Below are 12,520 nucleotides of genomic sequence, written 5' to 3' on the forward strand. Positions count from 1 at the left end.
GGCAGCTGGCAAACACCATCTCCCTGACCTGCCCACCCAGCAGAGCAGTGAGTGTAGTGTGACTGTCCTGGTTTCGCCACCCAGGACAATGGGACCCACAGACATGCCAAATCTGCCCACAGTCACACAACTTATCCATGTCTCAGAGCCAGTAAGTGGTGGAGCCTAAGTTTGAGTTCAGGGCTGCTGGTTCCAAGGTCTGTGCTCTTCACGGGGCTTGGGGAGAGGCCAGCAGAGGAGCGTAAGCTTCACAGCTCCCTCTCCGGGGCAGTTGTTCCTTTGGGATTAAGATACACCCAAAAGACTTCACTTGACTATATCCAGCGATGATACAGACAATGGTAAGAGCTAATCTTTACCGAGTGTTTTCTGTGTGCCAGGCTCTGTTTATGTGCCACATATTCATTCCTTTCATCCTCAGAACAATGCTGCCAAGCGGGCACTATTATTATCCCCATTTTATAGATGGACAAACCAAGGCACTGAGGGTTAAGTAACTGGTGCAAGAACTCACAGCTGGTAGTGGAAGAGCCAACATAAAACCCAAGGCACTGGCTCCAGAGCTCATCATACCCCTAACTTCTATTCTATGCTCTCTACTTCTCAGACACACAGATAATAGATGGTTAGCACAGCCCACAACTTTGAAATTCTGCATTGTACCACCCAAACTTTTACTCAGAACAACACTCATGCTACCCTTCTACTAGCAAAAATGAGACACCTGGGGCATGGAGAAGCTTACAAGTTTCTAGAAAAAAAATAGGATCTCTTTCAATGTTATTCCATAGAAAAACAAATCTATATACTTGAAACCATATCGGTGTTCTTGGAAATCTGAAACACCTATGATAGTTTCAATAGGCTGAAACACATGCCCCCCAGGTTCAAGATGGAGATGGGGGTCACACCCATGGGTCTGTTTCTTATCTTCCAAATTCATGGATGACCTTTCTTGGGAAGCCTGGGGTCCCAATGAAAGAGAAAAGCAAAACAAAACCACTAGGTTCTTTCTTTAAAGAGAAAGTAACCTAAGTAACAGCTGTTGTCATGCATGTTACAGAAAATGCATTACCTCCTTTACAGAGCAGAGTGTGCCGACAGCCAGCCAAGTCATTGTTTGCACAGGTGTATCTGTCCGTGAACAAACAAGTCCAGATCAATCCTCCTAAATTTCACGAACTAGAAAAGAGAGACAGCTAGGCATAAAACCATTTGACTCTCCCTTTTGACATTCATGATTTTCTTCCCTTGTCATTTCATTTTTCCCTTGGATTTCCAAAGAAGGCTCTTTCCTTGATTTAGGGAGCATTCTTATCCCACAGAAATGGCTTTTATGAAAGGTTGAAAGAGGAGCTATTAATTCACTCTCAAAGATGCAGTAGAGAGCAGTTGCTTTTGTCTACCTGCATCCCTTCCTCAGGGAACCACTTCCCCACATGCAGTACCCAAGCCTAGCCCATACTGGAACCCTCTCTCCCAAACAGTGAAGACGGGTCCAAGGACGGCATGTACCAGCTGTCTTTCTGTTGTGGATTTTAAGCTGAGAAGATGACGACACTTTGTGTCTGCTGGAGGCCACCTATCATGCAACATGGAGAGATAAGAGTCAGATGGAGAGAGAAAATTCGAGAATCAGTGAGCCCCTTTTTCTAATCTCAAAGACTCTAATTCCTGCAGTCCTTTTCACCTTTCCTGTAAGATATTTTAGCATGCTTTTGAGTTGAATGAGCCAGCAAACTTCCCTTTGTGCTTAATCTGATTTGAGTTGGATTTCTGTCTCTTGCAACCAAAAGAGTCATAATATAAAAGACTAAAAGTTTAAATCGCCGCCTTGACCTCTCACAGAAGGTGCCTGTCTGAGCTGAATGTATTTTCCCCTCTTACAAAGGGCTGAGTTTCTTTCATACCCAATAAACCTGTTGTCTTGCTAATCTCAATCCTCTTCTGCACTCAATCCATTTCTTCCCTTTTTTAAAAATTTATTTTATTTACTTTTAGCTGCATTGGGTCCCCGCCGCTGTGCGGGCCCTCTCCAGTTGCAGCGAGGGGGGGCCACCCTTCGCCGCCGTGCGCAGGCCTCTCACCGCTGTGGCCTCCCCCGCTGCGGAGCACGGGCTCCAGGCGCACAAGCCCCAGCAGCTGTGGCACATGGGCTCGGCAGTTGTGGCTTGCGGGCTCTAGAGCGCAGGCTCAGTAGTTGTGGTGCACGGGCTCAGCCGCTCCGCGGCACGTGGGATCCTCCCGAACCAGGGCTCAAACCCGTGTCCCCTGCACTGGCAGGCGGACTCCCAACCACCAAGCCACCAGGGAAGCCCTCTTCCCTTTTTTAATCCCTGCTTAGCCCGAACTCCAGGCCAATGGGATTGCTCTCTAACTGTAGCCACTTATCTATGCTGGGGGAGACAGGGAGATACCCTGTTTTCTCATTAACAGCAAAATGCTCAAGCATCCCAATGTATACTGGTCTTCCACATGGCTACCTTGATACCATGATGTGTTTATTCTAGGGACACTGCCATTGCTTCAGTCAGTCGGTCTCAGTATAGCTGTATATTCAAATCATCCAAAGAGATTCTTAAACCACCAAGGTTCTGTTTTATTTGGTCTGGGGAAGGATCTGGGCAACAGTATATCTGAAAATTCTCCCAGCAAAGTTTAGTCAGCCAACATTAAGACCGGCTGACTAAAAATATATTTATACATGCTTTTAATAGTTTTTATGTTTAATTAAACTTGTTTTCTGACCATACTTTTGGGAGTTGGGTTGGAGAAGGCATGGAGGCATTAGCCCTGCGTAACTCTCCTTCAGCATTTCCGGGGTTGTGCTTGAATTCATTGAATTCAAAGAGCATGATAGGAATGATCAAAGGTCCCTGCTCTGAACGTCACTTACACATTGGCCCTGTGATTTGCAACCTCATGGGAAGCCACTGTTTGTGCCCAAGTGTGCATATCTATTGTGTGCAAATCAGTCTTCTATCAATGTATATTAAATCATACAAGTTCTGGTAGACTTGTTTTTAAAAAAATCAAACATTTGACCTTTCTGCCATAATTCATTTCTGTTACTAGAGACTATCATATAATCTACCTATGTGGTATATGTATTAGTTTGCTAGGGTTGAGGTAAGAAAGTACCACAAACAGAAATTTGAACACAGAGACAGGCACACAGGGAGAATGCCATGGGAAGATGGAGGCAGAGATGGAGGTGATGTTTCTACAAGCCAAGGAACACCAGAGATTGCCAGCAAGCCAACCACCAGAAGTTAGGTGAGAGTATGGACCAGATTCTTCCTCACTGCCCTCAGAAGGAAACCAATCTGGCTTGATCTCAGACTTCTCCAAAATTGTGAGACAATGAATTTCTGTGGTTAAAGCCACTTAATTTGTGCTACTTTGTTACGACAGCCCTAGGAAACTAAAATAGTCCCTTACAGAAAAGCAAAGTCTATGATTCTGTAATCATTCACCTTTGAAGCTGTTGGGGAGAGGGGAGACCTAGAAGTCTGACTAACCTGAAAACAATAAGTTAAAGGGTTATTGTTGATCTTCATACAACACATAATGTTTATTACCAGCTGCTTTTTGAAGACAAAAGAAGAGGGGGGAAAAAATTAAACTTTCCTGTTTCCTAGCCTAGAAAACAGATACAAAAAGCCCAGGCTTCCCTGGTGGCGCAGTGGTTGAGAGTCCGCCTGCCGATGCAGGGTACATGGGTTCGTGCCCCAGTCCGGGAAGATCCCACGTGCCACGGAGCGGCTGGGCCCGTGAGCCATGGCCGCTGATCCTGCGCGTCCGGAGCCTGTGCTCCGCAACAGGAGAGGCCACGACAGTGAGAGGCCCGCGTACCGCAAAAAGCCCAGGTGCCTGCACATTACAGAAGTCAGCTAGAAAATTATCACAGTTTCTGCAGCAAAAACATATTTCTACTGGTTTTCAAAAATGAGTGCTTAAATAAGCTTTGCTAAGGGCTTAATTTCCAAAATATACAAACAGCTCATACAACTCAATAAGAGAAAAAAACAAACAACTCAATCAAAAAATGGGCAGAAAAAAAAAAAATGGGCAGAAGACTTAAGTATGCATTTCTCCAAAGAAGACATACAGATGACAAATAGGCATATGAAAAGATGCTCAACATCGCTAATTATTAGAGAAATGCAAATCAAAACTACAATGAGGTACCAACTCACAATGGTCAGAATGGCCATCATCAAAAAGTCTACAAATAACAAATGCTGGAGAGGGTGTGGAGAAAAGGGAACCCTCCTACACTGTTGGTAGGAATGTGAACTTGTGCAGCCAATATGAAAAACAGTATGGAGTTTCCTCAAAACAACTAAAAATAGGGCTTCCCTGGTGGCGCAGTGGCTGAGAGTCCGCCTGCCGATGCAGGGGACACGGGTTCGTGCCCCGGTCCGGGAAGATCCCACGTGCCGTGGAGCGGCTGGGACCGTGAGCCATGGCTGCTGAGCCTGCGCGTCCGGAGCCTGTGCTCCACAATGGGAGAGGCCACAACAGTGAGAGGCCCGTGTACCGCAAAAAAAAAAAAAAAAGAAAACTAAAAATAGAATTACTATATGATCCAGCAGTCCCACTCCTGGGCATATATCCACACAAAACTCTAATTCAAAAAAGATACATGCACCCCTATGTTCATAGCAGCACTATTTACAATAGCCAAGACATGGAAGTAACCTAAATTGTCCATCAACACATGAATGGATAAAGAAGATGTGGTACATATATACAATGGAGTACTACTCAGCCATAAAAAAGAATGAAATAATGCCACTTGCAGCAACATGGATGGACCTAGAGATTATCATATTAAGTGAAGTAAGTCAGAAAGAGAAAGACAAATACCCTATGATATCACTTATGTGTGGAATCTAAAATATGACACAAATGAACTTATCTACAAAACAGAAACAGACTCACAGACATAGAGAACAGACCTGTGGCTGCCAAGGGGGAGGAGGGGGAGGGAGGGATGGATTAGAAGTTTGGGCTTAGCAAATGCAAACTCTTACATATATGTACAACTGAATCACTTTGCTGTACACCAGAAACGAACACAACTTTGTAAATCAGCTGTACGTCAATAAAATTTTAAGAATAAATAAAGAAGCTCTGTTAGCAAACCATGAAATACTCCAAGCAACCAGGACAGCAGACAAATCCAGTCGCTCTCTTGGTTGGGGACATATGGTATGGATTAATTTGTAAAAATTCCAATAAAGCGTATCATGTGTGATGTTACAAAACCTCAACATTTAACTGCCAGTGCTTAAGATTGTATTTCACTGGCTCATTTCAGAACCTTCTCCGTGGAAGTTGGTCCTCCTGTGGTACTATGGAGTAAAATTCTGGCTTAAATACTAATTAACATTAGGAACTGATCGTGTCCTGTTGCAATACCATACTCATATAAAGAAATGAAGAGAGGGTAGAAAGGAAATTGATGTTGCTGGTGGAGACTGCAAACTCTTTTTAGAAAATGAATCACCCACAGTTCAACTTGCTGTTACTACATCTCCTCAACTTTCTCTTAATGACTTGCTCCTCCTTTTGCCCTCCCAGCTTTAATATCCAGCTTGATTCTCCTATATTTCTCAAGTTCATACTTCTGTCCAGGGTGATTTTAGCTCTTTGGGAGGAATGTTCTTTCAGAAATTGGAGGGAAGTGAGGAATAGAGAATAAAAGATTAAATTTACTAAGCTTGACAAGTTATATGTGCTACTTTGATTAAACAGAAGAATCTTGACTTGTGTTAAATTCTTCAATGACTTGCTTTGTGACTTTGGGGAAATTCCTTCAATTCCTTGTTCTCTAGTTCTCTTCACCTTAAGAGAAACAGCCTCAACATCACAATATTGGAAGGGTCAACAAACAAACAAACTAATCCATTATCAAGACACAATTAAACAATGATAGTTAATTCTGTTATTTTCCTGGTGCTGATGGGAAAGAGGTGTCCTCTTTTCACACAAGTGACAACTGCTGGTGGCCAGATGAACACCACAAAGGAAGAACCTGCCAGAAAATGGATCAACAGAAGGAAAACTGCAGGTGAGAAATGGAGGGAGGTAGATTCCTAATAATACCATATAAGCATCCATGCCTGCTCTACACCAGCCCTACCTCTAGTCTTCAGGGATATGTCAGCTATAAGCTCTTTATGCTTAATCCATTTGTGTTGGGTTTCTGTCACTCGCTACTGAAAGAGTTCTAACGAACACAGAATCTTATTAGTGAGAAAAACAGTAATTAGAGCAAAGATGACTGTCCTATTCTGCTGTTTAAAAGGATGGAGCCATTTCAAAAAGGTCCTAGAAACCGTCATAGGAAGGAAAGAAAAAATGTTGTAGATTTCACTCTAAAGCCAGGTTAAGGAGAGGATTCACTTCTTCTGAAGAGCCCCAAGGGCCAACAGTTGGAAGAAGCAAATTTGGGCTTGACATAAGGATACACTTTCTGCTGTTTGAAGCTGTATAAAATGGAGCAGACTGCCTCTTGAATATATTCTGCATTTATCTACTTCCTTCCATTGGAACTACCACTGCACTGGTCCAAGCAGTCTTAGCTTTGATCTGGACTACTGCCAGAGCCTCCTAAAGTCACCCATTCATCCACCAAATGTTTCCTGAGCCTCTACTCTGTGCTAGGTGCTATTCTAGAAGCTGCAGACTCAAGGAACAGAACAGACAAAAAAATCCCTGCCCTCAAGGAGTTTGCATTCTACTCCCCAGAAGCAAACAGTAAATAAGTGAGTCATTTCTCAGCATTGGTTCCAGGACGCCCTGCAGAGACCAAGCTCATCGGACTCTCAAGTCCCTTATGCAAAATGGTTGCTCAAGTCCCTACATAAAATGGCTGCTCAGGTCCCTATATAAAATGGCTGCTCAGGTCCCTACACAAAATGGCTGCTCAAGTCCTCACATAAAATGGCTGTTAATGACCCTATGTAAAATGGCTGCTCAAGTCCCTATACAAAATGGCTGCTCAAGTCCCTACACAAAATGGCTGCTCAAGACCCTACACAAAATGGCTGCTCAAGTCCCTACACAAAATGGCTGCTCAAGACCCTACATAAAATGGCTACTCAAGTCCTTACATAAAATGGCTGCTCAAGTCCCCTACATAAAATGGCAGTGGTACAGTCAGCCCTAGGTATCAGCAGGTCGAATTTTGAAATTCAATCCATGGTTGGTTGAAACCACAGATGCACAACCCAAGGATATGCAGGGCTGACTGTACAATGTACAAGACATTGTATAGCATGTAGTCTGTATAGCATGACAGATGGTGATAGGTGCTGGATAGGGAGATGGGGAGTATGGGGGAGGGGAAGCTGGGGTGCAATTGTGAATACAGTGATTAGTGAAGGGCTCACTGAGAAAGACACTACAGCAAAGACTGGAAGGAGATAAGGTAGGAAGTTACGCAGACATCTGGGGAAAGAACATTTTAAGCAGAAGGAACATTAAGAGTAAGAATCCTGGGCTTCCCTGGTGGCGCAGTGGTTGAGAGTCCGCCTGCCGATGCAGGGGACACGGGTTCATGCCCTGGTCCGGGAGGATCCCACATGCCGCGGAGCGGCTGGGCCCGTGAGCCGTGGCCGCTGAGCCTGCACGTCCGGAGCCTGTGCTCCTCAACGAGAGAGGCCACAACAGTGACAGGCCCGTGTACCGCAAAAAAAAAAAAAAAAAAAATTGTAAGAATCCTGACACAAGACATTTGGAGCCTGTTCAAGACCATCGAGGCTGGAATGGAGTGAGGGAGGGAGGCGACCGAAGGAATGGGGCCTGAGAGGCAAGGGATGGTTGTAGATCCTGAGGGGCCTTCAGTAGGCAATTGCATGTCTTTGGATTTTACTCTACAGAGGAGGAGGATAATGGAGGGCGGTGGAGAAACATGATATTTTGAAAAGTTTACTCAGTTACTTTTTAGAAAAATAAATAGTTACCCAGCTGCCAGTCTGATCCTCTACAGTCCATTGTCCACAAAGCAGAATGAACCTTTTAAAATACTGTAGAAAGACCAACAATCCACTCCTGGACATTTACTCCCAGAGAAATAAAACTTACATCCACACAAAAACCTGTACCTCATTATTCAGAGCAGCTTTATCTGCAATAGTCCCAAACTGAAAGCAACGAAAATATCCTACAACAGGTGAATGGTTAAACAAAGTGTGGGATAACCACTGTAGAATACCACTCAGCAATGAAAAGGATCAAGCTATTGATAAAACAATGTGGATGGATCTCAAGGGCACTAAAGTAGGTGGAAACTCTCAAAAGATCATGCATTGCCTTATTCCACTTACATAACTAAAGGTACATAAAATGTACCCATTGGGGGAAATGGATGAAGGGTACCTGGCACCTCTGTGCACTATCTTTGCAACTTCCTGTGAGTCTGTAATTATTTCAAAATAATAAGTTTAGAATCTGTAATTATGTCAAAATTAAAAGGTTTTATTTTTTAAAGCGCTGTAGTAAAGAAATTGTGTTTCATCGGAAAACTGCATTGTCTACATACAGCACACCGTCCCCAGTTGCCTGATTCTACTCTTTCATTGTCTTTGAACTATTTTTACAACTTTGAAAGGTTAGATAACTGAGAGATGTGCAAACCGTCCTGCCTGGTAGAGGTTCCCTTGCAGCCCTCACCCATATTCCTCATGGGAAAACCAGCTTACACACGAAAAAACCATTTACACATTCAATTCAACCTTCCTTTATTCCACATCAAATTGTCCTTTGACTACTATGAGGGCATTGAGCAAGTTAAATACAATCTTTAACATCTGTTCATTTTTATGTATGGGAGTCGTGACTTTACCTTTTCTGAAAACTCTCTCTCAAGAACATAAATCTGGTGACGTCACTCCCCAGCTTAACTGCTTCCTAGCTTCCCACTGCATTTAGAATGAATCCCAAACATTTCCCCAGATGGACAAGGCCCTGCCCAGCCAGGACCCAGCCTGCCTCTCAGGCCTCATCTCCTCACTCTGCCCCTTGCCAGGACACTCCGACTACTGGCCCTTCTTTCAACTCCCTGAGAATATCAAGTCTGTTCCTACCTTATGGCTCGTACACCCGTTGTCCCTCGGCCTGGACTGCTCTTCTCATGGATGGCTCTTTTTAAGGGTAAACTGTCAGCTCAGTTGTTCCACCCTCAGAGAGATCTTCTCAAGCACTCTCTCAAAAGTAACATACCCATCCTAGTTTTTTCATCATAATTATTTCTATCTGATATAATAATAACAGTGTTATTGTGCATTATATATTATTTAACATATTTTAAATATTATTACATAAGCATAATGTATTTATTATATATATATATAGATATATATATTTTTTTTTTTTGCGGTACGCGGGCCTCTCACTGTTGTGGCCTCTCCCGTTGCAGAGCACAGACTACGGACGCGCAGGCTCAGCGGCCATGGCTCACGGGCCCAGCCGCTCTGCAGCATGTGGGATCTTCCCAGACCGGGGCACGAACCTGTGTCCCCTGCATCAGCAGGCGGACTCTCAACCACTGCGCCACCAGGGAAGCCCTTTTTTTTTTATTTTTAATGTTCATGGGAGTATAGTTCATTTACAATGTTGTGTTAGTTTCAGGTGTACAGCAAAGTGAATCAGTTATACATAGACATATATCCACTCTTTTTTTAGATTCTTTTCCCATATAGGCCATTACAGAGTATTGAGTAGAATACCCTGTGCTATACAGTAGGTCCTTATTAGTTACCTATTTTATATATAGTAGTGTGTATATGTCAATCCCAATCTCCCAATATATTTATTATATAAATATATTAATACTGTTCAGTTAGCTACTAGTTTATTTATCTGCCCACCCCAATTCTATAATAGTAGGATCTTGAAATTTGGCTCTGCTGTATCCTCAGTGCTTAGAAAGGTCCCTAGCAGACATAGTAGGCACTCAATATATATTTGTTGAGGAAATCCCTGGGTGAATGATGCTCGCAGAAGTAGTGAAGTTCCCACCACTGGAGGTATTTAAGCATGGTTTGTACAACCGCTTGACAGGGTCATAGAAAAGCCATGGGCGTATGCTCAGTCACAAGAATAAAAGACCATTTTGGTCCTTTCTAGGACTATGAGCTTATGATTCCGTGGCCACCATGCCCTTTCTGCTATGCAAATGGAAAAAGCAAAGGAGTATTCCTCAGTCATTTTCCACCGAATGATAGTATGCACACCCCTGTTCCTGCTGCAATATCATCTCAGCATTAAAATGTTGAAGCTAATCAGACATTTAATTTCAAAGTGGAAGGTCATTATCTTGTCACAAAATTTTATTCCAATTACTTTTTTTTTTTTCTATTATACGAAATGAATTAAAAGTAGCACAAAACATTGGGAGATCAAACAGTCAATCAGAAGCTCATTAAATATCACTGAAATTGGTGCAATAAAAAGCATTTCCCATGGCTGACTTATTATTTAAAAGCTATATTCTGGATGGCTTCAAGGAATTGACATGCTGCCAATCAAAAAATCACCCTATCCATAAATAGTCACTTGGCTTTTAAAAGTTCACTATCTTTTTTTTTTGAAATAAGAGTAAATACCTAAAAAGATTTAAAGCACGGGTGTAATTACGATCCTGTCAGCCCCTATGAGACCCTAAAGAGAATATCATCTGGTAATTTGGAGTATTATTTACAGCAAGATGCTTACAAAGTACTGCCAAGGATTTTATAAACACTTCAATACATTACATTCATGTACGATACTCAACTAAGTACAACCCCAGCCAGGGTATAGTGGTCAGTTACAATTTTAAAATTGAGTCCAATTCCACACTTGGAGTAAATGCCCATTTTATTTTCTAAAGAGTGAATATTAAGCACTTCATTTTGCTATGGACCCAGACATAGGTGACTGCTAGCTTGAGGATCTAAAAGCTGGTCATTTTAAAAATTCTAATATTTTTCCTCTAGGACCTCTTTTTATTTTTTTAGCCAAATCACTAATTTTACCATTCTGTTTTATAGAAACATCCATTTTTGGCATACAGGATGGCCAGGTCCTTTTCATTGGTAAAATATAACAACAGAAGTACTGTTCCCAGTCTCTTAAGGTGCTTAAGTGGTGAGGATGATACAAATGAAAAATACATAAGCAGAAGAGAAAGCTCCCAGGTATAGGAAATTACTTCTTCAGTAGAAGGACTGAAGAATTTGTCCCCTCTAACCCCTTCCCCCTCACCACACACACACACTGCCACCACCCAATTTCTTTTCAAAAGCCAGGACTTATTGACAAATTATCTGGGAGTAAAGTGGGAGGGAAACATTTCAATGCAAAATTCAGAACTGCTTTATAGAAAGAAAAGCTTGGGGAGGTTTGTTATCATTTGTTTCCTCCAGTATATCATTCAATTTCAGCTGTCTCACGTCTCAGAAGAAGCTTCTCCATTTCTCACTCATGTGCCTAAGAAACATCTCCCTGGCATCTCATTCTTTCTCCCTGTCTCTCACCAGCATTTCATTATTTCTTAACTGTCCCTCTCATGCTTGTCTCCCTTTTTCTTAGTGATCCACGTGTCCTCATTTAGCAGTTTTCAGAAGCCAGGGAGAAACGTTGCAAATAATGTTAAATATGATTAATATCTTGAATTCCTTGAAATATGACATGCATGAGTTACAATGAAACCTCTTTTATTTCCCCATGAAATGTTTTTGCATAATGAGAAAGAAAATGTCCTCTATGCCCTAATCAGCCCTGACAGTTCCTGGACTCCCAAATACTTTTATTTATGGCATTATTTATTTCATCTCTAATAAATGGAGGGGGGGCAGAAACCACAGCATGATCTGAGGAGGCTGCAGAGAGGGAGACTATCTAGGGTGGAGAAACACAGAAGCTGATCCTGCAAAGAGAGAGATGGCTTCCAAAGGAAGGGAGGTCTGGCAAATGAGAGGCCAAGGTCCTGAACCCTCAGAAGAAGAAAATAGGTCACCTTCCCAAGTCTAAAAGGAAAGCTCTGAAAAGGAACCTAACTTCAGAGTGGAGAGATGACGGTCACACATCCAGGAGGAGATGTACCCAGAATTCTAACCTGGAGAGCGAAGATTGAAGGCTGAAAAGCAAACCAGGGAAGGGGGTATGCTGGTATTGGAGCTGACCTAGGGAGGGGTGATTTGCTCCCAAAAGTGCCTGGGAGAAGCGACGACAGTCCTCTAGATCTGAAGACATCTCTAGCTCATGGGATCCTCCTCCAAACCACAGAGGCTCTTCCCTCATTCAAACAACTACTGAAATTGTGTGTCCTCCAGAAACCCTGGCCGTGTGACCCCAGGTGCAGTGAGGAGCTGCCTGGGCAACGCAGGGAGCAAGAGCTTTCGGCACATCTTGATGCTACAAGCACTTACAAATAAATATATACCAAATGACATTGTTGCGAGTATCTAGTCACCGTCCCAAAAGGAGGTATCAGGTCATAGTTTTTTCCCTCAATTGCACAGAG

The 12,520-nt window shown here is 42.8% G+C and overlaps 1 long non-coding RNA gene across 1 annotated transcript in view; it reads right to left on the reverse strand.

Moving 5' to 3' along the window:
• Nucleotides 1-12,520, reverse strand: part of LOC138414085 (uncharacterized) — an 83,116-nt gene that overhangs the window by 69,212 nt on the left and 1,384 nt on the right. The window lies entirely within an intron of this gene.

This window comes from Delphinus delphis, chromosome 5, assembly GCF_949987515.2.
Source record: "Delphinus delphis chromosome 5, mDelDel1.2, whole genome shotgun sequence".
NCBI classification, from domain to species: Eukaryota; Metazoa; Chordata; class Mammalia; order Artiodactyla; family Delphinidae; genus Delphinus; species Delphinus delphis.